Genomic DNA, 25,200 nt, shown 5'->3' on the forward strand with positions numbered 1-25,200 from the left:
AGAGAGCCTTTTTGCGCTGATCTCAATGGGCGGGAGGATGAATGTAGCTGGAATGGGATCCTAAGGTCGAGGTATGTGGCTTTGTAAATAGATTTATGGATGGATGCGAGGGTTTTGTAGAGGATCCTATATTTTATAGGGAGCCAATGGAGATTCTTTAAGATTGGAGTTATGTGGTCCCTTTTTTTTGCTTTAGTTAAAATCCTGGCAGTGGCATTTTGGAGCATTTGTAGAGGTTTTAGGGAGATAGCTGGTAGCCCAAGTAACAGAGAGTTGCAGTAATCAATTTTGGAAAATATGATTGCTTGCAAAACTGATCTGAAATCCTGGGGGTGTAGTAAGGGTCTGAGTCTTTTTAGACTTCAAAACTGGAGTTTGAAGAAGCATTCTTTCACGGTGTTACTGATAAAGCTTTTGAAATTCAGTTGGTTATCCACAGTGACTCCTAGGTTTCTGACCCGGGGAGATAGAGGGGGTGGTGCCAAAGGAAGAGTGTTGGAGAGTTGGTAGTTGCCTTCTTGGGTGATTAGGAGGTATTCAGTTTTGTTGGCATTGAGAATTAGGCAGAGATCAGCAAGGAGATTTGAAATGGAGAGGAAGCATGAATTCCAAAAGTGAAGAGTTTCTTGCAAGGAATTGGTGATAGGAATAAGAATTTGGACATCGTCAGTGTAAAGGTAATGGGTTAGATTTAGCTTGGAAAGTAGGTTACAGAGAGGGAGCAAGTAAATGTTGAATAAGGTTGGAGACAATGAGGATCCTTGAGGGACGCCAAGGTTAGAACTGATCGGTTGAGATTCATAGTTGTTGATCTTAACTTTATAGAACCTGTCTTGTAGGAAGGATTTAAACCAGTTGAATGTGGTGTTTTTGATACAGATCTCTGCTAGTCGGTCTAAGAGGATCTTGTGGTTTACAGTGTTAAATGCCGCTGATAGATCAAGGAGGATCAGAAGGCACGGTTGTTTTTTCTCTAGGTTGAAAAGAATGTTGTCGGTTAGAGAAATGAGAAGGGATTCAGTGCTTCGGGATTTGCGGAAGCCAAATTGTGTTGTGGCGAGAATGTTGTTGTCGTCTAAGAATTTGCAGAGTTGATGGTTGACTAATCTTTCCAGGATTTTAGCTATAAAAGAGAGATTGGCTATTGGCCGAAAGTTGGCTGGATTTTCCGAAGAGAGATTTGGCTTTTTTAGAAGGGGTTTTAGGATAGCGAGTTTGAGTGGAGTTGGCACTAAGCCCTGTGTAAGGGAGGCATTGATGATTTGAGCAATAGGCTTTACAATAGCTTTGGCACTAGCTATGAGCAGATTAGCAGGAATCGAATCAAGCGAGTGGGAAGCAGATTTCAGATTTTTTAGAATATTTTCAATCTCTAGAGAGGATGCTGGATCGAAGGCTTCCAGGCTTGAAGTCTGAAGTGGAGTTGATGTTGAGAGAGGTAGTTGGGGGGAAGTATTTTTATGATCCCGGAGTGGTTTCAGTAGGTTGGATATTTTCTCCTTGAAGAAGATTGCAAGTTCCTCGGCTTTGTTTGCAGATTTTTTGTCCGGAATGATGGTAGTGGGTGGTTTAGTGAGGGATGAAACCAGGGAGAAAAGGGCTTTTGGATCATAGATGAAATGGTGGATTTTTCGAGAGTAGAAATCTTTTTTTTTCTGTAGGATGGAGATCCGGTATTGGTGTATGCTGGTTTTGAAGGCTGAGTTGTTTTCTGAAGTAGGATTTTTTCTCCAGATGAGTTCTTTGTTTCTAAGTTCCCACTTTAAATGTCTAAGTTCAAGGGTATACCATGGCTTTTTCTTTTCTTTATTAGAGTTGATGGATTTGGAGATTAGAGGGCATGTCTGATCTGCAACTTTTTTAGTTATAGAGGACCAGGATGCGAGGCTGAGTCAGCGTCAGATATGTTAATGTGTTTTAGTTCCTCCAATAGATGAGTGATGAGGGTTTCCTGGTTGCATAGTTTTCTGAATTGAACCGATGTTTTTAGTGAGGTAGTGGTGCTTGGGAGGTGGATTGCTAAAGAGGTGTGGATTAACTTGTGATCAGACCATGGGATTGGCAAGCAAACTGTTGGAGCTGAGAGGGATAAACCTTGATTAATAAAGATTAGATCTAGGGTATGACCAGCTTTATGGGTAGGTTCGTTTATTAGTTGATGAAAGCCCATGGAGTTGAGAGTGTTGATGAAAATTTCACAGTTGGAGGAACGGGGATTAGCATCTACGTGCAGGTTGAAATCTCCAAGCAATATGGCTGGTGAGTCCGTGTTGATGTGAGTAGCTATATATTCTATTAAAGGAGAAGGGTCAGAATCAAGACGGCCTGGAGGAGCATAGATGAGGCCTAATTGTAGGTGAGATGATTTGAAGATGGCAAATTCAAGATTAGGAGAAGAGATAGTTGTAAGAAGGGATAATCCAAAAAAATATTTTGATGCTAATAACAGACCACCTCCTCTTTTTTTAGGTCTAGGGATGGAAAAAATGTCGAATGTTTGGAGAGGAAGTTGATTGATCAGGGCTGTATCCTCAGGTTTTAGCCAAGATTCAGTGATGGCACATAGATCTGGTTTCTCTTCCTCGAGATAGTCGCATAGTAGGTGAATTTTTTTTAAAGGGATTGAGCGTTCAATAGGGTAACTGAGAATAGAGTAAGATCAAGGAGTTGGTTTAGCGGAGAGATCATGATTGGTAAGAGTCTTTTTTGTTGAGTTTGTAGGTCAAAAGGGGCGGCTTGTTTGTTTGGCATGTATCTTCTGCTTTTATATATTATAGGAATCGTATTGAGTCTCATGTTTGTTGAAGAGAAAAAAAAATGGGAAGGAGAGGGGGGTGAGGCGTGAAAGAACGTGAATGAAAGGAATTCATAGACCTCATTCAATACCTTTACATGATACTATTACAATAGATGGTTTTTCTTTTTCCCTTCTTAACCCCATTAAGAGTTTGGGCGTTCTGCTCGACTCTACTTTGTCATTCAAACCTCAGATAAGATCACTCATTAGATCAGGTTTTTTTAAACTCCGTCTTTTGTTAGGTTTACGACATTTGTTGTATGATTCTGATTTTTTGATGGTTGTACGGGCCATCATATTTCCACATATTGACTATTGTAATGGCCTATACATTGGCTTACCTAAGATTGCTCTTCATTCGATCCAACTGATTCTGAATTCAGCTGCTAGAGTTGTCTCTTCTTCTAAACGCTTTGACAGGATTTCTCCTGTATTATCTAAACTTAATTGGCTACCTGTTCATGAGCGTATTATATTCAAGATAGGTATGATAGTGTTTAAACTGTGTGTCTCTGAGTCAACTGTTTAGTTTAATGCGCTCTTACGAATTCATAATCCTGTCAGATCTTTAAGATCCTCACAATTAAACTTATTAGAGATCCCCTCATTTCGACAGGCAAGACTCTTTAATATTAGGGAAACCTCTTTTTCTATAGCGGCTCCAGTTCAATGGAACCTTATCCCTTTGGAAGATGTGAAAAAATTTAAGATGGCATTCAAGAGTTATTTGCTTACCCATGCATTTAATATTGTATAAATACAATATGAATGTTTCCAACATGCTAAAGTAAATAAATACATCATTAGGGTTAGAAGCCACATTTTTAAAACTCTTTACTATTCCTATCCTATGAGTGTCATTCAGCTTTCAACTCAAGGAATAAGGTTTATGTCCAAGAATAAACATTACGCTTAGTTGAATTCCCACGTAATCCTTGTTCAGGCACATGTCCTGACCTTAATATCCCCTCTGCTGTGCCTGGGGGTGGGGAGGATAAGGAAGAGCGGTATTAGAGCTCTTTGTGCTCTAGCACAAACTTACCATTCCTTCAGCAGTGTCATTTTGCTACCTAATGGATGGCATCATTTTGTTTAATGTTATCGCAGCCGATAGAGGTCACTGTCAGTCATGGGGCTCTTCATGTGCCTTTTCAAAACAGTTAAATCCTATTTATAAAGACAAATTCAATGAATCCTGTGAAAACGGGGGCGGGGGGGAGGGCAGGCCTGCGAAAGTCTGCAGCCTTTGCACCATGGCGGTGCACCAGCTGCCAGCTTTCGCACCGAATAGCGCCACGTGAAAGGTGGCGCTATTCGGCGCACTACTGCCGACGATAATGTTAGTAACATTACGCCGGCAGCGAAGACACCACTGATTCTGCTCCCTCCTCTCCCCGAGTTGTCCCCTCCCCCTAATTTGCATATCACATATGAAAAGGCCCTTTTCGCATGTGATAAGCCTTTGATAAATGACCCCCTAAATTACTGCATTATTTCTTTCACTACCTGAATTGATGAAATACATCTGATTACTAATTAATTAATTATAGCTCACTTTCAACATTCTTGGTGGAAAAATGTGTTATAAATAAATAAATGGTGATGATGATGATGCTCTTTGCATTATTGTATCCTGCAAAAATTTCTCCTTTGATTATATTTTAGTAATGAAGAGAAATATCAAATGAAAATACAAAAGGGGTTTGATTTTCAATTATGCGACTAAAACCAGAGAGAAAATATATATTTGAATTTAAAAGTATATGAGGGATTCATATATATCCTGTTGCACTCAGGGGTGGACCCTTGTCCTGGAGCAGTGGAGAATGGTTCCCTGGTAGGGACCAGGAAGCACCTGCCCCCAGCAGGGTGGAGCACTGGAGGAGACAGAGGCTAGGATGAGCTTCACCACTGGAAGCCAGAGGTCCCCCTGGGAGGAGCCTGTAGGGACCCAGGCCACTTGGACTTAGGTGGGCCTCGCAGGGTCTCCTGGGAGAGTGGAAGTCTGGCATGCCCACAGACAGAAGGGGAGCGCGGTCAGGTTCGAGACTAGAGGTCAGGTGGAACAAGGAAGCTCAGAACAACATAGGCAATGACATGGCAAGGGACAGAGCCAGAATCAGGAGACATAGTCAATCAGGCAGAGGTCAGAATCCAAGGGTCAGTCCAAGGAGTGGTCAATAATGCAGGGGTCAGACAGCAAGGTCAAGGAACAGGCTGAGATCAGTACCAGAGAGACAGTGCAAGGGTACTACCTGGGGAGACAGACAAACACTGGAACAGAAGAATCCTGAAACAAGGCTTAGAAGCACAGTGACAAACTAGCACGCAATGCCAACCCGAAGCAGTGCTTGATCTTCATCCTACCAGACCAAGTCTTGGGCCATCAGAGGAACAGACAGTCAGTTACAGAACCAATTGACAGGAATGAGGTCCAGAGCAAGCAGCTAAACAGGACAGTGATGTTCCGATGGTCATGGAATTTTCAAAGTGGGAGGTAGGATCTACCAGCTTGGAATCAAGTGTTCGTGGATTCATGGATGTGTAGGCTGGTACCCACAAGCTTGGAATCAATTCTTGGAAGTGCCAGAGTGGGACTTGAACCTACGACCTTCAAATCAAGATCTTTTCACCTTAGGCACTGTGCCACATGCTAAGGCAAGGAAGTGCAAGCAGGGACTTCCTTAAGTAGTTCCTTCAATCAGGGTCGCTGCGGTGCTACGACCCTCCCTTGGCCCTACAAGAGGCCGGGAGGTCCACGCGCGCGTGTGTAGGGGCGTGGCCAATGCTACGGGACATGCTGAACTCCGGCGTGAGGCCTGGTGTGCAGTGGAAAGCTCGGCGACTGCCACCGCGGGACGCTGGGGCCTGGAAGAGCTTGCGGCTGCTGCTGGGGAGGCCAACCCGGGATCTGCAGGAGAGCCAGAGAGGTGAGAGGTAGAGATGTGAATCGGTTCTGGTATCGTGTTCATAGAACCACGGGAAATCTTCATTTCTGACCACTTTTTTTTCAGCTGTCCTGACCGAAAAAAAAAAAAACACCCTGACCCTTTAAATCTAATTATTTAGAACCCCCACCCTCCCGACCCCCCAAAAACTTTCCTAAAGTACCTGGTGGTCCAGCGGGGGTCCCGGGAGAGAACTCCCGCTCTCAGGCCATTGGCTGCCACTAATCAAAATGGCGCTGATGGCCTTTTGCCCTTACCATGTGACAGGTGCTATTGGTGCCATTGGCCAGCCCCTGTCACATGGTAGGAGCAATGGATGGCCGGCGCCATCTTAAAAATGGTGCAGGCCATCCATTGCACCTACCATGTGATAGGGGCTGGCCAATGGGCGGGGGCAGGCTGGGGCAGGCAGGGGGCAGGGGCAGGGCATGGCGTGGCCAGAGCCTCCAGGCACAGAGGCCATTTGCCGTTGTACCCGAGATCGCGGGCCGGCCGTCAGCCAGTGCGTGCAACCTACGCCTCCCCAGAGGCAGGCGCAACTTATAAAATAAAGGTGGGGGGGATTTAGGTAGTGCTGGGGGGGCGGGTTTGATAGGGGAAGGGAGGGGAAGGTGGGGGGGGGGGGGGCCAAAGGAAAATTTCCTGTGAGGCCACTCCGATTTCGGAGCGGAAAGCCATCGGGGCTCCCCTAGGGCTCGGCGCACGCAAGGTGCACTAGTGTGCATCCTCCTGCACGTGCCAACCTCGGATTTTATAACATGCATGCGGCCGCGCACGCATGTTATAAAATCGGGCGTAAATTTGTGTGCGTCAGGTTGCGAGCACAAATCTGCGCCCACGCGTAGCTATTAAAATCCGGCCCATGGTCTCTTACTTGCATCAGATGTTGAGATCTTAGTGTTTTTGAGATCTTAGTGTTTGCTGTGGTATGTATGGTTGTAAAGTCACACCTATTATGCCGGTGTTACTGGAATGAATGATTTTGAATATTAGCATTCATACTTTAAAATAGATTTGGACTTGTACTGGCAGCCAGTGCAGTGAGATCAGCAAGTGTCTAATGTGATCAAATTTCCTGGTTCCTAACAACTGTCTTGTTGAGGCATTTTGTAATAACTGTACTGTAATGGCTTTAAAAGACAAGATGGAAGACTGAGTAATAAGAAGTTATAGTAGTCTAGGTTTTGAGAAAGTTAGAGTCCAGATATCCTTGAAAGTTAATAAAGGTTTCAACCAATGTAATATATGCAACTTAGCTTAACCTGTGTAAATTAATTTATTGATGTCCATTTTCATCGTTAGGTTCTCATCTAGCTGGATACCTAAATCCTGTACTTGATTTGAGGGGGTAATTTGGAAATTGCCCAGGTCTAGAGCTTATGGTTTAACTATCCAAGAGTTTCTACTTAACCAAATTATTTCACTCATTTTAGGGTTTAATTTTAGTTTAAGTTGTGGTAACTTAAGAACATAAGAACATAAGAATATTCCATACTAGGTCAGACCAAGGGTCCATCAAGCCCAGCATCCTGCTTCCAACAGTGGCCAATCCAGGCCACAATAACCTGGCAAGCGCCCCAAAACTAAGTCTATTCCATGTTACCGTTGCTAATGGCAGTGGCTATTCTCCAGGTGAACTCAATAGCAGGCAATGGACTTCTCCTCCAAGAACTTATCCAATCCCTTTTTACACAGCTATACTAAATGCACTAACCACATCCTCTGGCAACAAATTCCAGAGTTTAATTGTGCGTTGAGTAAAAAAGAACTTTATCTGATTAGTTTTAAATGTGCCCCATGCTAACTCTTGTTGTATTGCTTTCATATAGGTTGAAAGTGTCAATACTGTATTTTCAAATGATTTGGAGAAAGGAATGTAAAACTGTATGTCATCAGCATACAGGAAGAAGGTAATTCCTAAATCCATCAGTAATTTACAAAGTGAGAGCATAGATATTGAACAGTGTTGCCAAGAGGGTTGAGCCTTGAGGGATACCTGTATCAATGTGGAAGGTATCAGATATGTGATTGCCCAATTTGATCGAAATGTTCTCTTAGATAGAAAGGAGGAGAACCATCTGAGAACACAACCGTTGATCACAATGTTGCTCAGCAGATGGCACAGCAGGGTATAGTCCACAGTGTCAAAGGCAGCTGTCAGATATTCATATGTAACCAAACATATGCATATTTTATAATTTGCATGGACCTGATATGTGCAGGTAATAAAATACTGTAGTAGATTTCCCCATGGCTATATATAATATATATGCATATATGGGGTTGCTTGGGGTTATTTGGAAGTTATCTTACCTGTGAGAAGCATCCCTTTGAAAATTCAAAATGATCTCAAGGTCTATCAGAAAACAAACAAACAAAAATCTAATCTACATCTGTTGTTTCCCTACCACCACCAGCCCTATTCCCAGGAACACCTCCCATCCCTCAGTCAGGGTGCGGGTACATGTGCAGAAGAAGTCCATGAGTACTTTCACCCAAACTGAGGAGGACATTTTTAGAAAGGCCAATTTACTCAAGTATATCACTATATTGTAGGGCAAATGACTTTTAAATGTATCACAGGTAAACACATTTCTGGAAACATTTTGGTTTCGCCACAACCTTTGATGAAACAAGTAGATTTTAACAAGCTGAACACAAATATGCATTTATTATGTCTGTATCATGTACCATTTGCCAGAAAGGTGCGATATACATTAAGCATTGTTACATGTCTGTAGTGGCTTAAGCTAAAAAGGCAATGTTGGCACCAGAAAACAAAACTAAAAATGTTTTGCCACAGATTTTCATTTGTAATCACTGTACCAACGCTTCGCAGATGAGACTCCAACAATAGTCACCCAGCATGGAGGGGTTCCACTTGCCTTGATACCATTTCTCCATTTTGACAATGTATTGATGAAACCTTTCACCATGTTCATCACTCACAGCACCAAGGTTCTTTGGGAAGAAGTCCAAGTGGGAATGAAGAAAATGTATCTTCAATGACATGCTGCACGTCATCAATCTGTATGCCTGAAGCAGATTTTCAACCTGTTCGACATAGTCTGCTGCCTTATAATTGCCTAGAAAGTTATAAACGACATTCTTGAAGGCTGTCCACACAACACGTTCTGTACCTTGCAGATGACCATCAAAGTGGCTGTTCTTCATCACAGCTCGGATTTGTAGCAAATAATCAAAGGCTTTACTTTGCTTGTTCATTGCCTTAACAAAGTTTTTCATTAGTGTGACAGGGTCACTTTGCCTGTCTGGGTAGGTAGAATAAAGCCAGGAACAAAAACTCCCTGGAACCAAAGTCCCAGAAGGAGGGGGAAGAAAACCCAGGTGACACAGAGTCAAGGATATACTCTGGTGGCTTCCCCTGTAACCATAGAGACAAACTCACAGGTGTGGGAGGTTAAGGATGGGACTTCCCCGGAGCCAATCAGCTGGCAGAGGAGAAGGAGTTACAGAGTATAAAAGACTCCCTAACCCAACAGTATCAGTCTCCTGCTGGGGACTGAAGGAGAAGGACAATGCTACCTGCTACTCTGCAAGACTGGAACTTTGGTACTCCTGCTTAGATGGAAGATGGACGGCTGGCGTGACTTCCAGAAAGGTGAGCCGGGAGCTAAAGACTATTTTACTACCTGGATGTACCTACTTAAGGATAGTGTTTGAGAGACTGCCAGCAGGTGGTTGTATCTGAAGGGACAAGGAAATTATCCTGAGAGATACTGTGGGAGGTGGCAGGGGCCAGACTTTTGAACTTTATGACATTACAAAGAACTTCTATTTGAGTGTTCAAGGGACCAGGAAAGCTCTCTCAGAGGCTGGAACTTGGAAATGATGCAGTTGGGAGTATACGGACCGGAGGAACCATGACAATTAACCCAAATTTGATGTGAAAAGGTGGAAGAAATATCTTACTTGGATCCACCAATGGGTCGTGCACAACATTCTTCTGCCCTGGAACCAACTTCTTGTGGAGAGGCCAGACTTTTCTGATGTAATGCGAATCTCTTGCTCGACTGTCCCACTCACAAAGGAAGCAACAATACTTGGTGTAACCAAGCTGCAGGCCCAGTAGAATTGCAACTACTTTGAGATCACCACACAAATTCCAGTTGTACCTCGAGTATTCAATGTGGTTCAGCAGTAGCTGCATGTTCTTACACATTTCTTTCATATGAATGGCATGTCCGACAGGTATTGATGGGTAGATATTGCCGTTGTGCAGCAAAACAGCCTTCAAACTTAAGATTGATGAATCAATAAACAGTCACCATTCTGTTGTGTCGTGGTCACATCCAAGAGCACAAAACAATCCATTGATGTCACAACAAAATGTCAGACTGTCTACTTGCTTGAAATATTTTGTCAAATCTTCATGATGGCTGCAAAATACTGAAATTTTTATATCAGATGACAAAAGATTCCATCCTTGTGGCCTTGAACCAAGCAGCTCCGCCTGACTCTTCAATAAAGCCAAATCTCTGACCAGATCATTCAGCTCTGACTGAGATATTAAATGAGGATTGCTGGATGTTGATGGCACAAAGTCAGGATCAGCCGCAGCTTCCATCTGTGTCGGCTCACCATCATCGCCTACCTCCTCATCCTCATCAAGTGTCCACACCTCTGGCGGATTTGGAACAGGAAGACTATCATCATGCGGCACTGGTCTCATTGCCGATGCAAAGTTAGGGTACTCAAACTTCCTGTTCTTTGAGTATCCTGACACATTCGTCATGCAGAAGTAACAGTAAGTTTTATGATCTTTCTGTTCTCTTCATATCATTGGCTTGGCAAACAGTATGTATAGTAGCACACCTTTCAGCCAAGCTCGCAGACTACTGGCACAAGATGCGCAACATATATGAGGAGCCCATGATCTGTCCTGGTCATCAATTTTGCACCCAAAGTATAACTCGTATGCCTTCTTAATGAGTGCAGTCATACTCCTTTTCTGTGCTTTCAGAGTAAACTCACCACAGATGTAACAAAATGTATCACAGCTATTACGACATTGGCGTGACGTTTCATAAAGTATAGGAAATTAAATCCACAAGCTTTAAACTCAACAGTTTTAGTGATAGATTTGCTCATTCACACAGATGTTGCATAGCAGACTACTCATTGCTGCTGCTAATATAAGGCTGCGTCATCTTGGAAACAAGTTGGAATCTTGCAGCCGAGCTAGGGCTTGCCCAAGCAAGTTCTGGCATGATCAGGCAGAGTTTCTTGGTGTATTTTTAAAAATGTTAGTCTCTGTTACATGTTATGTTGCTTATGGCCGTCAAAAATACGACATAAATTTTCAAAATCATAAAAACTACTGTCCAGCAAGAAAATATATGTATGCGAGATTATGTTTTAAAATTTCACAATTATTTTAACACAAAATTGGCCATTTCTCAAAAATCTTATGTGATGCATACATTTTGAAGTAATATCTGTGATCAGCATCAAAAAATCTATTTGGAACACCAAAAAGCCTGAAGGAAACAAAAACTTTGTTTACCAGTGATATCCTCTTGAATTGTTCAGTATGCATTTTGACTTAACCAATTTGATTTGAATTTTACTTGTGTATGCCATTTTGAGCATTTTGTAAAGACAGAATAAAAAAGAGTAAATACATAAATATTGCCCCAAATTGATTCTGAATTTGGGACTTTTAGTGTTGGAAAGAAAATACGATAGTTTACTACTCCCCACCTCAACTCCATTCTCATCTTAAGTCAAAAGTATTTATTTATTTATTTGATTTGATTTATATTCTGTTTTTTTCAGGCACTTCAAAGCAGATTACATTCAAGAAGACAGCAAAGTCCATCAGAAATGACTTCTAGGTTTTTAATTGTTAAAAACCTTGCTCTTTATAGAACTGAATAGTAAAAGCAATGCAAAATAGCAATGGTTTAAGTTGGGAATCTTTCAGTAGCATTCATATACAGGTTTTGTCTCAGCCTTTTATACCAGATAGCGATGTTTGAGTTAGGAAAAACATGCTGTACACTGCATTGCCTCATTCATTTAATAAGCTTTGCTCTAAGGTTTAAGAAATGTAGCCAAATGTAACTATGATATGGAACACCTTAGGTGTGCTATAACTAGTAAACTGAGTTTTGTTTATCATGTTGATTATAAAGTATAAGAATGGTACATTAACTCAATTTTGAGTAGATAACAAAGATTTTTTTTTTAAGTTCCATTTATTAAGTTGTTATAGCAGGTGGTATTTGCAGCATATTCAATATTTTTAATTGACTTTTTGAAAAATTGCAAATGATAGTAATATTAGCCAAAGGCTATAAAATCATCAAAATATATAATGGTGCTTCAACATTCTTGCATCTGTAAATGGGTAATTTATTTTTATTATCTTGCTGTAATGTTTTCTACATGCATTGCAATAGTCAAATAAATGAGAATAGGGCTATTAAAGGGAGGTCAGTGCATGACTTTATAGAAAATAAAAGGTAGTCTACTGCCTATCTAAAGGACAGCTATGTAATGAGGCAAAGTTCTAATTTACTCTGTTTGCAGTATTATCAGATTGTTTTGTGTCAACACAGCAAAGCATATTTTTTCATGTAAATACGATAATATAATATGCCAAATGGGCAATGTTTTAAAATTTAAACAAATGCATCATTTAAATGGAGATGCCTCATTTTCAAGCTTCAGCTATGACTAACCCAAGGGTATTATCCATTAATAGCTATTCTGGTTATATTTTCATTAAGGATAGGAAGGAAAGAAATTGGAGACTGAATAATTGTGAAGCACTCAAAAATCCTTCCACATTGGCATAGAAACAAAGTTTAATAAAGCTAGGTAGTATATCAAATCATTGCTTCACATTCCGCAACTATCTTAAATATCTTTAGTAAAAAAAAAAAAAGCATGATACACAGATCAGCATAGATTCAACATCTGGTTTCTCAGCAGATAGGCCACGGTGTTTTACTCATCATTACAAAGTGATAAAGTCATTTAAAGGATGTATGTTTCTGTATTTCCTATGTACTGGTTGCAAAAATATTTGCAAGTACTTAGCACTAGGGAAGTGATTTTATTTGAAATGAATACACATTTCATAATGGAAAAGTCAATTTTTATTTCATTACAATTGATAGGGATATGCATTCATTGTTGAAGGAATGTAAAAAATATAACTAATGAGGCCACTTTTAGTTCGAATGAATGATATGAACCAAAAATAGGCCACAGACGAATATACAAGAAAATATTTCTGTATATTCATATCTGTTCTCCAAAAAATAGGCTTCCAGAAGGACCAGGCATTGGCCTAGTCCCATCCCCAGGGCCCAGTCTGAGACCAAGTACTGTCCCCAGGGCCCAGCCTGAGGCCAAGTCCCATCACCGAAGCCTGGGCCTGAGCTAATACCTAGGCCCGAGGCCAGGTTGTGGTCACCAAGGTCTAAGCCTAGGTCCAATGCAAAGGCCTGGCTGAGGCTGGAACTCATTGTCATGGTCCAGTGCAAAATAGTGCACAGTTTCTGAGATGGAAAAAAAAAAGGGGAAAGGGTCAGCAACTAAAATTGACCCCCCCAAATGACATTACACGAAACAACATTTTTTGGCCTTGAACACACCTAATGAATACTGCAAAGAAGTGCCCCTGGAAGCAGAGTTGATAGAGGAAATCATTTAGATATATACTTTTAATTTTTGAAAGTATGCTCATGGACATTTATATCTGCTCTCTTGCATGTGAAATTGTGCTTCTTTATGCTGTGCTAAGGTACATGCAGTCCTACCATTCATCAAAGCCTGCTAATTTCAAAGTATATGTTATGCTCACGGAGGAGAATGTGGACCCCTTGCCGGAGGAGGAGTGGGTACTACCTGTGGGGGTAAACCCTTACAGGTCCCTACCATCAGGAGGCGAGGCTGAACTGATGCAAGGGCCAGCTGAAGCTTCGCCAATACCAACCCCGTTCCCAGTGGTTTGAGCCCTTGGCTGCATGAGGCCATCTGGTCTTAGGTGGACTCCTGTGAAAATGGTGGAATCGCAGCTGGAGGAAGTGATGATAGTCAGCCCAAGGTCGGATGCCAGAGAATCGCCGATAGCGAGTCCAGAGTCTGAAGCCAGAGAGTCACTGATAGCCAGTCCGAGGTCAGAAGTCACCAATGTCAGTCCGAGGTCAGAAGCCAGAAGATCCATCCAAAGGAACTGGAGCAGGGACAGCACTTGGGAGGAAAGAACAGGACTTGGAAGGCAGGAACAGGACTCGGAGGGCAAGAACAGGAACCACGGTACCAAAGAAGCACAGAAGACCTCACTGAAGTGAAGAAGACTCATTGCCAAGTCAAGGAACTGGAAGAGGAGGCCCCTTGAAATAGTCCCCAGATGCCAGACGCCATCTGTGGACTGGACTGTGATTAGTGAGGCTGGCCCTTTAAAAATCCGAAGGAGGTGTGGCTGTGCGCCTAGGGAGGGCCTGGCGCAGAGAGAGCTGCGGGAGGCGTCAGTCTGCGGCCCTGTGCCATGAAGAGGAGATCGGCGTTCATCTCCCCCGCCACAGAAGGTGGTGCAGGTCCGGCGGAGGAAGCCATGCAAGCAGCTGGGACCTGGCGCGCATGAGGGGGATGTCTCCCCATAGCCGCGCGGGTCCCGGCAGAGTTCCTGGCATTGGCGACGGAAGAGAGGGGGACTGGCTGCCGGTAGCTGCGGCTGGTATACATTACATAACAATATACACATAAGTCCAATTGGAAAATTAAGACTGAAATTCTCATGTACTTTGTACAGATGAACTTCAGCCTACATGGGCTGTTATAAAATTACCCTCATGTTTTTTTTAAACTCTTTATTTATGTAGCTTTTTATAGGCATACAAGAAATAGCAAATGGTAAAACATTAGATTCAGAGCGTACATGATAAATTACTATGTTAATGCATAAATCTTTAATCTCCAGAGTCTCTAATATTGATGATTCAATTCCCAGATACTTATTCTTCAAAGCATATCATAGTTGTTCAATTTAAGCAAGATCACTCACTTGAGTTTTCCAGTGATCCATGCAAGAATTTTGTTTCTAGAATACAGCCATAGTCAGCTCAGCCATAAGGAGAAGTTAACATTAATTATTGATCCTTTCCATCTTCCCAGAAGTCCCAGCAATTGCTTGATATGCAATATATTGGCAATTTATTGGGTTATTCTGGACCAGAAGGAACTGTGATCAGCCGCTACCCAAATACTTTTCCATGCCCTAGCATCAAGCATCACACCCAGGTCATCGTTTCATTTATCTATCTGTGATTGAGAGGTCACTGTCCTGAATTTTCCCAGTAAGATACCCCATACAGTGCCATGATTCTCTTGGCCTGAGCTTCAGGATCACTTAAGCAATTTTTCAGAATAGTGATTGGTTTCATATGCACTGAAAGATCCAGTAGGTCTGTCATTGCCACCCTCAGCTGTAGGCACTGAGCATGGTTATTTGCTGGAAGATCAAATTCTTGGCTAAGAGAAATGAAGGAGCAGAGTACCTCCTCCTCCCACAGCTGCACAAGGCAGAAGCAGCCCTTCACCCTTCATTCCTTCAATCTGGGTGAAAAAAATGAGTCCTGAAACATGGGAGTTGCACTTGCCATATTTATTGGGGCTAGCAACAAGAGAGCTTCATTGTCTAAGGCATAGAATCTCAGTGTCTGTTTCCATACACTCAAATTGTGGGCCAGAATTGGACTAGCTCTCATCACATATCTCTGCATGGGGTAGAGGATGGCAAAAAAGGCAGCAGGGTTATATCTGCTATGTATGGCTGCAATTTTTCCAGATGAAGCTAAGATTCGCAATAGTGTCCGAAACTGGACTTAAGGCAGAGCAACTGTACCACCTAGTAATATACCCTAGTTTGGAAGAGCCATTCCACTCTGCTTTTTGGGCAACTACAGCTGACTAAATTGAATCCTATACAAATCTTAGCCACTTAAACAGTGATGTATAATTAAAATTGAATCAACAAAATGAACAAACTGTTCGATCACTGTACTACCCTAAGGGTGTATTCCTTTGTCTATAGTCAATCTATTTTCTCTAATATGTATTAATTTTTACTAGCTATATAAGCTATTAATAACCTACACACCAGTGGACACAATATTATTATTAAGTATTCAAAAATAATTTCTATAAAAATATTTGGAGGAGTTAGTTGAAGGTTTCATACAATCGTGTAGGCATCCCTGCAATGTATATGCATATTATAACCATTAACCTCCAACCTCCTCCTATTTTTTAACTTTTTTTAAAATATGAAACAAACTTTTTGGTGATAGTTTTTTTTTTTTAAATTTTTGTTAGTGTATTTGTAACATCCAATGAAGTTATTCCTATTGTGTATGGATGACATCCACTAAATACATTCTTGAAAGACTCCAAAAATATTTCCAGACTTTCAGTAAATTCAGAAATGTGTCCCCACCACTGCATTTAACACTCTTTTGATGTAATGTGGATCTCTGTATACATCTGTTGCTATTCATTATATGCTTGGAAGTCAACATCCAGATGGGAAGAGACATGGACATCCATTTGAAATATGAACATCAAGGAAAACGAGTATAAAGATAAAAGACCCTGGAAAATCTGAGGTTAACATCTTCAGCGGTAACAACTTACTCCACCGCGGAACTTAAGGGAAGTGGTTAAGTTTTTTCAATTATGCAGTGAGTTTGAGATACTGTGTGGTTTAGACACCATCTGCCTGTGCACCCCCTGAGGAAAGACGTTTTTCGTTTGAAACATGTACATGTAAATGTAAATATTTTCAAAAGGCCCAGAGATGCACATAAAGCCCGGGACACATGTAAAGGGACAGGAAGGGGGCGGGACATGGGTGGGGCATGGTCAGAGCAGGGTCAGAAGTTCCAGGCACAGTAACCATTTACTGCTGTGCTTAGGATCACGCGCCGGCAGTTGGCCGGTGCGTGCAACTTGCGCCTGCCCAGAGGCAGATGCAAAAGGTAAATTAAAAAGTTTGGGGGGGTTAGGGGGAGGAAAGTTTAGGGAAAGGGGTGGGAAGGTCAGGTTAGGTGGAAGGGAACGGGGAAGGCAGCGCGGCTCAGCACGCGCAAGGTGCACTATTGTGCACCCCCTTGCACGCACCAACCCCTGATTTTATAACTTGCATGCGCCTGTGCTCGCAAGTTATAAAATTGGGTGTACATGTGCACGTGCCAGGTAGCGTGTGCACATGTATGCCTGTGTGCACCTTTAAAAATCTTCCCCAAAGTGTGCATGTTAAATTTACTCACATATTTTACCACTTTATGGGCTGTTTGAAAATTACCCTCAAGAAAGGATAAAGTCATAACTGTGTGAGATGGCATAAAGTCAGCATATACTTTAAATATGAAGACTTTATACCACATTTTCAAACTAAATTTATGTGCATAAATTTGCTTTGAAAATTTGCACATAACTATCACAGTGCATGCACAAACAGACCTAATCTTCGGAGATTATAACTTGTGAGGTGAATTTACACACATTTTTTAAATTCAAAACTCATGCACATGTTCCAACTTTGCCCCACCTCTGTCCCCCAGGATGCTTCTCCTCAGTTTGTAAACATATAGATGAAACCAGGTTAAGAACATAAGAGGAGTGTCTTAAGTAACATAGCGGAAAGGTAGATGGAAAAGTTTGTCTTTGTTTAGACAATACTGGGATCTGCAACAGAGTGGACACACCCAAAGGAGTAGGGATGTGAATCGTTTTTTGACAATTTAAAATATCGTCCGATATATTTTAAATCGTCAAAAATCGTTACAGGCGATTATTTAATAGGAATTCCCCCGATTTATCGTCAAAAATCGTAAATCGGGGGAAGGGGAAGGGGGAGGGCGGGAAAACCGGCACACTAAAACATCCCTAAAACCCACCCCGACCCTTTAAAATAAATCCCCCACCCTCCCGAACCCCCCCAAAATGTCTTAAATTACCTGGGGTCCAGTGGGGGGGGTCCCGTTGTGATCTTCCACTCTCGGGCGTCAGGCCAGGGTGCGTTGATAGAAAATGGCACCGGCGCTACCTTTGCCCTGTCATATGACAGGGCAAAGGTAGCGGCGCCATTTTGGTTCCTGTTCCCCGACGTCACGAGCATAGGAGATTGCTCCCGGACCCCCGCTGGACACCCAGGGACTTTTGGCCAGCTTGGGGGGGGCCTCCTGACCCCCACAAGACTTGCCAAAAGTCCAGCGGGGTTCCAGGAACGACCTCCTGCACTCGAATCATGTTGCCGTACGGCCGGCGCCATTTTGCTGTACGGAAATATGGCCATATGGCCGGCGCCATTTTGCTTTTGCCGTACAGCAAAATGGCGCCGGCTGTACGGCAACACGATTCGAGTGCAGGAGGTCGTTCCTGGACCCCCGCTGGACTTTTAGCAAGTCTTGTGGGGGTCAGGAGGCTCCCCCAAGCTGGCCAAAAGTCCCTGGGGGTCCAGTGGGGGTCCGGGAGCGATCTCCTACGCTCGTGACGTCGGGGAACAGGAACCAAAATGGCGCCGGCGCTACCTTTGCCCTGTCATATGACAGGGCAAAGGTAGCGCCGGCGCCATTTTCTATCAACGCACCCATGGCCCGATGCCCGAGAGTGGAAGATCACAACGGGACCCCCCCACTGGACCCCAGGTAATTTAAGACACTTTGGGGGGGTTCGGGAGGGTGGGGGATTTATTTTAAAGGGTCGGGGTGGGTTTTAGGGATGTTTTAGTGTGCCGGTTTTCCCGCCCTCCCCCGATTTATGATTTACACGATATTTAAGAAAACAAAACCGCGATGATCCGATTCCCTCCCCCCCCCCAGCCGAAATTGATCGTTAAGACGATCGATCACACGATACACATCTCTACAAAGGAGTAGAGAGAATGAAAAGTGATCTAAGAAAGCTTGAGGAATATCTAAATCTAGCTCTCTCATGAGTATTGACTATCCCACTACAGTGACTAAGGTGGCTATGTATAATGGAGTTTCAGATGATATCAGTCGAGTCATCTAATGTTGACAAAAGTGAGAGTCAGAAAACTGAATTCCTCTTACTGCCGGGTCTCCTACCAAGGATAAGGTGTCCATAATCCACCCAAACAGCCCCTAGGAGTAGAGAGGAAAGGCAAAATCTGTGAAAAGAAATCAGTATCCCAATGAATATAAAATGTAATTCACCATTTTAAAATTTATTTTCTAAAGATATAGTAGAATTAGCAACAAACAATTATTATAAACTAGACAATTTCACATTCAGGTATAAAATAAGCAAAACTTAATAAGATCTCTTTTTTAATTTTTTTTTTAGATTTAAGAACTACAAGAACTGATTCTGTATCTGACAGAGTGTTATTATCAGATACATATTGAGAGGTCCATATTCATTAGGTCAGTTAGTGGACAAGTTATTCCGCTAAAGCACCTATGGCTCCCATTAATTTTCACACCACTCCCTCCCCATCCCCCAGGCATGCACACATTCATTCTCACACATACAGATCCCCAGGCAGGCACCCATGCATTCACACACATACACCCCCAGGTATAGTCCCATTCATACACATGCACACACTAAAGGCAGACCCCCCCTCTCTTTTGCCAGCAATCTCGGAACCTCTCTCATTCCTCTGCTGCCACTGTCACTGCTGCCACATGGCTATTGGGGAGGTGCCAATTGCTGCTACTGGCACTGAAGCCCATTCTGCTGCCTCCTCTGTGCAGGCCCCGTGGGCTTCCACTTTCTCCATGCTGATCTCGTACATTGTGAGATCCGCATACAGAAAGTGCTATTCTTGCTAGAGATGTGAATCATTTTTGAACGATTAAAATTATCGTCAGATAATTTTAAAATCGTCCAAAATCATTAGAGTGCACGATACAATACAAATGCCCCCGATTTATCATCAGGGGCATTTGTATTGTATCGTTAAATAGGGCGCAGGAAAACCAGCACACCAAAAAAACCCTAAAACCCACCCCGAACCTTTAGAACAAATCCCCCACCTTCCCGAACCCCCCCAAAATGTTTTAAATTACCTGGGGTCCAGTGGGGGGGTCCCGACGCGATCTCCCTCTCTCTGGCCACGACTGGGTTGAGAGAAATGGAGCTGGTGGCCCTTTGCCCTTATCATGTGACAGGGCAAAGATAGCGCTGGCGCCATTTTGGTTCCTGGTTCCCGACGTCACGAGTGCAGGAGATCGCCCCCGGACCCCTGCTGGACCCCCAGGGACTTTTGGCCAGCTTGGGGGGACCAGTAAACACAAAAAATAGATGCCTGGATCTTTTTCCAATACTTTATTGATGCAGAGACGTGTTAAATAAAATCGCCCGACTCAGGCCGAGTTTCTTTATCATAGATCGCCTACCTCTGTGTTTTCTTTATCATAGATCACCTACCTCTGTGTTTTCTTGATCATAGATCGCCTACCTCTGTGTTTTCTTGGACCAGCTTGGGGGGGCCTCCTGACCCCCACAAGACTTGCCAAAAGTCCAGCGGGGGTCCGGGAGTGACGTCCTGTGTGCGGGCCGTATTGCCAATCTTCAAAATGGCGCCGGCGCTACCTTTGCCCTCACTATGTCATACGAGCGACCGTCGCCCGTATGATATAGTGAGGGCAAAGGTAGCGCCGGCGCCATTTTGAAGATTGGCTACCTTTGCCCTCACTATGTCATACGGGCGACCGTCGCCCGTATGACATAGTGAGGGGAAAGGTAGCGTCGGCACCATTTTGAAGATTGGCAATAAGGCCAGCACACAGGAGGTCGCTCCTGGACCCCCGCTGGACTTTTGGCAAGTCGATCACACGATTCACACCCCTAATTCTTGCACATTCCCAAAGATTACATATGCCAATCACTAAAAAGTAATTTATTTTTTTTTTGCCTTTGCTGTCTGATCTTAGTTTTCTAATTGGTTGGTCACAGGCTTTTTTTTCCCACCTTCCTTTTCTTATTTTTTTGTCAATTCATTTTATGTTGTCTTTTTTTCTGTTTCTTTTCTCTCCATCTTCTTCCCTCAAACACACAGTCAGGTTCTCATTCTCACATGCATTTCTCTTTCTCACACACACACAGGCTCTCACTGTTACATGCTCTCTCTCATAGAATCATTCATACACACAGGCTCTCACTGGCAAATGCTCTCTCTCATAGAATCATTCATACACACAGGCTCTCACTGGCACATGCTCTCTCTCATACAATCATTCATACACACAGGCTCTCACTGGCACATGCTCTCCCTCATACAATCATTCATACACACAGGCTCTCACTGGCACATGCTCTCCCTCATACAATCATTCATACACACAGGCTCTCACTGGCACATGCTCTCCCTCATACAATCATTCATACACACAGGCTCTCACTGGCACATGCTCTCCCTCATACAATCATGCATACACAGAGGCTCTCACTGGCACATGCTCTCTCTCATACAATCATTCATACACACAGGCTTTCACTGGCACATGCTCTCCCTCATACAATCATTCATACACACAGGCTCTCACTGGCACATGCTCTCTCATACAATCATTCATACACACAGGCTCTCACTGGCACATGCTGTTTCTCTCACACACACAGCTCTCACATGCTGTCTCTGCAAACATTCAGGTCCTTACTTTCACACACAATCTCTCAATTCATCTCATACACGCACACATGCACACTCTACAGAGCCTCAGCCTCTCTCTCACCTCTGGGCCTCCTCTTCGTGGGTCGCCACAGGATGGGCTCTGCAGCGGCCCTGATCTTCTCGGGCCGCGGTGGCCCTGCTACCAGGCCTCTTCCTCTTCTCGGGCTGCTGCGACTTGGAATTCGCGGCAGCCCGTAAACGCAAATGCTGCTCCTCTTCTGCACGCGCTGATGCTTCACCTCCTTCCTGCCCACGCGGCTCCAGCAACGTTTACTTCTGGGGCCGCACAGGCAGGAAGGGGGAGGAGCATCAGCTCGTTTAAATGCGATCTTTGTCTTGAGCCTCATCGCTGCGTCGCATGAGCCTCCCTGCGCCCGGGGGCATTGGTGGAGGGTCCGGAGGGTAGGGGGATACTAAATAACAAATTTTAAAGGCTCAGCGCAGCTGAAAAAGAAAAGGCTCGGCACAGCCGATAAAAAAAAAAAAATCCCGATAGTCCTTTAAACGCTGCGCGTGTCAGCAAAAAGGTCTCGGCGTGTCACCTCTGACACGCATGTCATAGGTTAGCCATCACTGTCCTAGCATGAATCCAGCCCTCTCTCCCTCTCCCTCCCCTGACCCCAGCATTCTTTCCCCCAAGTCCAACCTGTCATACATCTAAGACTGCTTCTTAATCAGCTGGCCCACATGGTCTTCCAATTCAGTTGTTATAGGGACTCCCTCATTCCTCTGTCCTCTACAGGCCACTGCCTGTAGAGGACAGTGCAAGTTTTTCTAATAATATATGTTAAACTCCATTAGTGCACATTAGATTGTTCTGGCACACAATTGGTTTCACAATTTCCATAGTGCATGCTATATGCAAAGTATATGAGTTGAAAAGCAAAATAGCTGTGTAGAAATGAAACCATAGATATGCATTGTAACTTTCTCAAACTAGACTTATCCACTATCAACCTGTCTATGGAGTTTGTATGAAGTTACAGGCTTAACAGATAGAGGAGATTTGTGCTAGCTTGGGAGACTGGTAGATATGCGACACTGTTTAGTGTGGATTTCAGTCATAACATCCATAAAAACATGTTATGTAAAAACATATAACTTAAAAATCATAAAACATCCACATTTACAAACTCATTTCAAAGAAGTCAGCTTTAGAAAGGCAACATTTAAATGAAAGTTTGCTCAAACATCTAGGCTCTCAAATGTTTTCTAAACTTTCTACTTTCTCCCCAAAATACCTTGGAAGAGTGTTCCATAGTATTGGGCAATCATATCAAAAAGACCTGATTCTTGTCACTTGAAGTCTCTAACTGTGTACAAATGGCATAGAAAATTTACTTTGTCCAGCAAAATGCAAAATCCTCCCCAGGACCTGCCTGTCCAACAACTTCATAAGACTAGGGGTACCTTGTCCATGTACCACCTTATACTCCAAGGAAAGGTTTTTAAATTGTATTCAAAACTATATTGGTAGCCAGTTCAGCTCTTTTAACTTGGGAGAAATGTGATCCCTAGTAATAACATAAGCAGCCACATTCTGCAATCTGTACCAATTGAAGTACTTGCAATAAAGTAACAAGAAGGCCAAGATGCTGCATTGTCTAGCCTGCAGATTGTCTGCATAGCTATAGAGACCAGTTCTTGTACTGTTCTTGGAATGATGAGATCATATTAATCTGCTCTCTGTGTAAAGTATACCTGTCAGGTTCATTTAGGGGTAGAATTTCATACATGCAATCGTGCATGTATGAAATTCATGTGCACGCGGTTCCCAGCACACACACATGGATGCACAGATTTTATAACATGCACATGCCAGCGCACGCATGTTATAAAATCAGGGAGCTATACGTACATGTGTGCTGGATTTTACAATCTGCACGTGCATGTGTGGGCAGCGTGCACAGAGGGGGGGGGGCAACTTTTACAATTTTCAAGCGGCGACACAATCGAGCCTTTATTTCCCTCCCATTCTGCTCCAATTAAGGAGCGGACTGGGAGAGAACCTCCCTACACCCCCCTATTTAAACTCCCTCCCTCTTTCCCTCTCCTCCCCACCCCCTAAACCCTACCTATCATTTTTTTTTGTTTTACAGCTTACTTCAGGGCTGGAGCTGAAGTAAGTTGTGCGCACTGGCCGGCTGCCAGCGAGCTAGTCATTGGGACAGCGTACAATGGCACTGTCCCGGCCTGGCCCCCATCCCGCCCCTCCCCACCAAGACCACGCCCCCCAGCCCACTCCTTTGAAGAGGCCTGGCACTTGTGCACGTACCGGGGTTTACACCTGTGGCCGGACCTCTTTGAAAATTTGTGCGGGGCACAATGCCCGGCCATGCATGTAAACCCTGGGTTTTACACACGCAGCCCTTTTAAAATCTGGCCTTTAGTAGATAATTTCTATATCTAAATATATCCTTTTTAAGCTTAAAACTGAATTTATCTCACAGCAAATGCAAATTACTTTTCCCCTTTTTTAGATATATCCTGTAAATGGGAAATGCTTATATGTTATGTGACTATCTCAGAGGTTAGAAGTTAAAGCAGGAAGCTGATGTGGTGAGGTGAAATAAAACTTAAATTTAACTGCTTTGGATATATTATAGCAGGATGTGAAACAGTAGAGCATGAGAAGCTGACAAGCAATAATCTTTGGTACACAGAATTCAGTAAAGCACAAGAATAGGTCTGAATGATTTTTTTTCAATTAAATAAAATAAATGGATAAAATGGACAGACAACAAATCAGATTTTAAATAAACTCTAGCCAACTGACAATGAATTGCTGACAATGTAGAGTGCCCTCTGATTGTTAAAAGACTCAGTCGTACTCAATGAGATATCTGGAAGGCCTGGCCACACGATGCCATTTAACCTGATGTCTATGAACTGGTTAACCAATGAGAGCTGGTTATCAACCATGAGTCAGATACTTACATTGACAAACTCCATGTACCACATACTTAAGGTAACTGTATATAAAATCACCAGCACAGAAGCTCAAACAGATTGGAACGGATAACAGGAAGTGCTCAGAGAGCCCTGATTATGCTGATACACACTTTGCTAAAGACTTCAATTTGGCCAGTGAATTCTAAAACTGCTGAATTTCAGGTGTTATAAGTTTTAGATGGGGTTTAGACATTCTTTACTGAGGGGTAACTAACTAAACCACCTTCAAAAGATAGAATGAAGGTGGTGAGCTTTGTCAATAAATTTTGTGAAAATTTCTACGTTGTCACCTGATAGCCTTATTTCAAGTAGTAGCCTGAAGCAGGTGGAATTACAGGAAATGGTGCGACCACATATCTTATAATTTGTTTGTACTTTGCTACAGAGCTTGGGAGGTGGAGAGGCCACTCAGGGTTATCTGAATATCAAATGGGAAACTGGGATTTGGATCACAGAGGACACTATGTTTCAGCCCATTCATATGTTACAATTATAGCTAGGAGATTAATTAAGGGCAGTAGGCATTCTAGATTTTGAGATTAGACTTCTGACTTGTGTTCCCTGTGCTTATTCTCATTCTGGGCATAATTTATTTATGTATGTATTTATTTCGGAGCTTTTATATACCGAGGTTTAGCAATTAGCCTTCACCCCGGTTTACAGTAAAACAAATTATTACATCGAACAGGACATGGAACATAAAGTGGCAGAGATTACATCAAACTGTTAGAAGAATATCATAGAACAAATCTTAAACGCTTGAACACAGTCATGTCGTGATTAACTAAAGTTAATTTGGTTAACTTTAGTTAACTTTAGTTAAT

This window comes from Rhinatrema bivittatum, chromosome 3 (genome assembly GCF_901001135.1).
Source record: "Rhinatrema bivittatum chromosome 3, aRhiBiv1.1, whole genome shotgun sequence".
NCBI lineage: Eukaryota > Metazoa > Chordata > Amphibia > Gymnophiona > Rhinatrematidae > Rhinatrema > Rhinatrema bivittatum.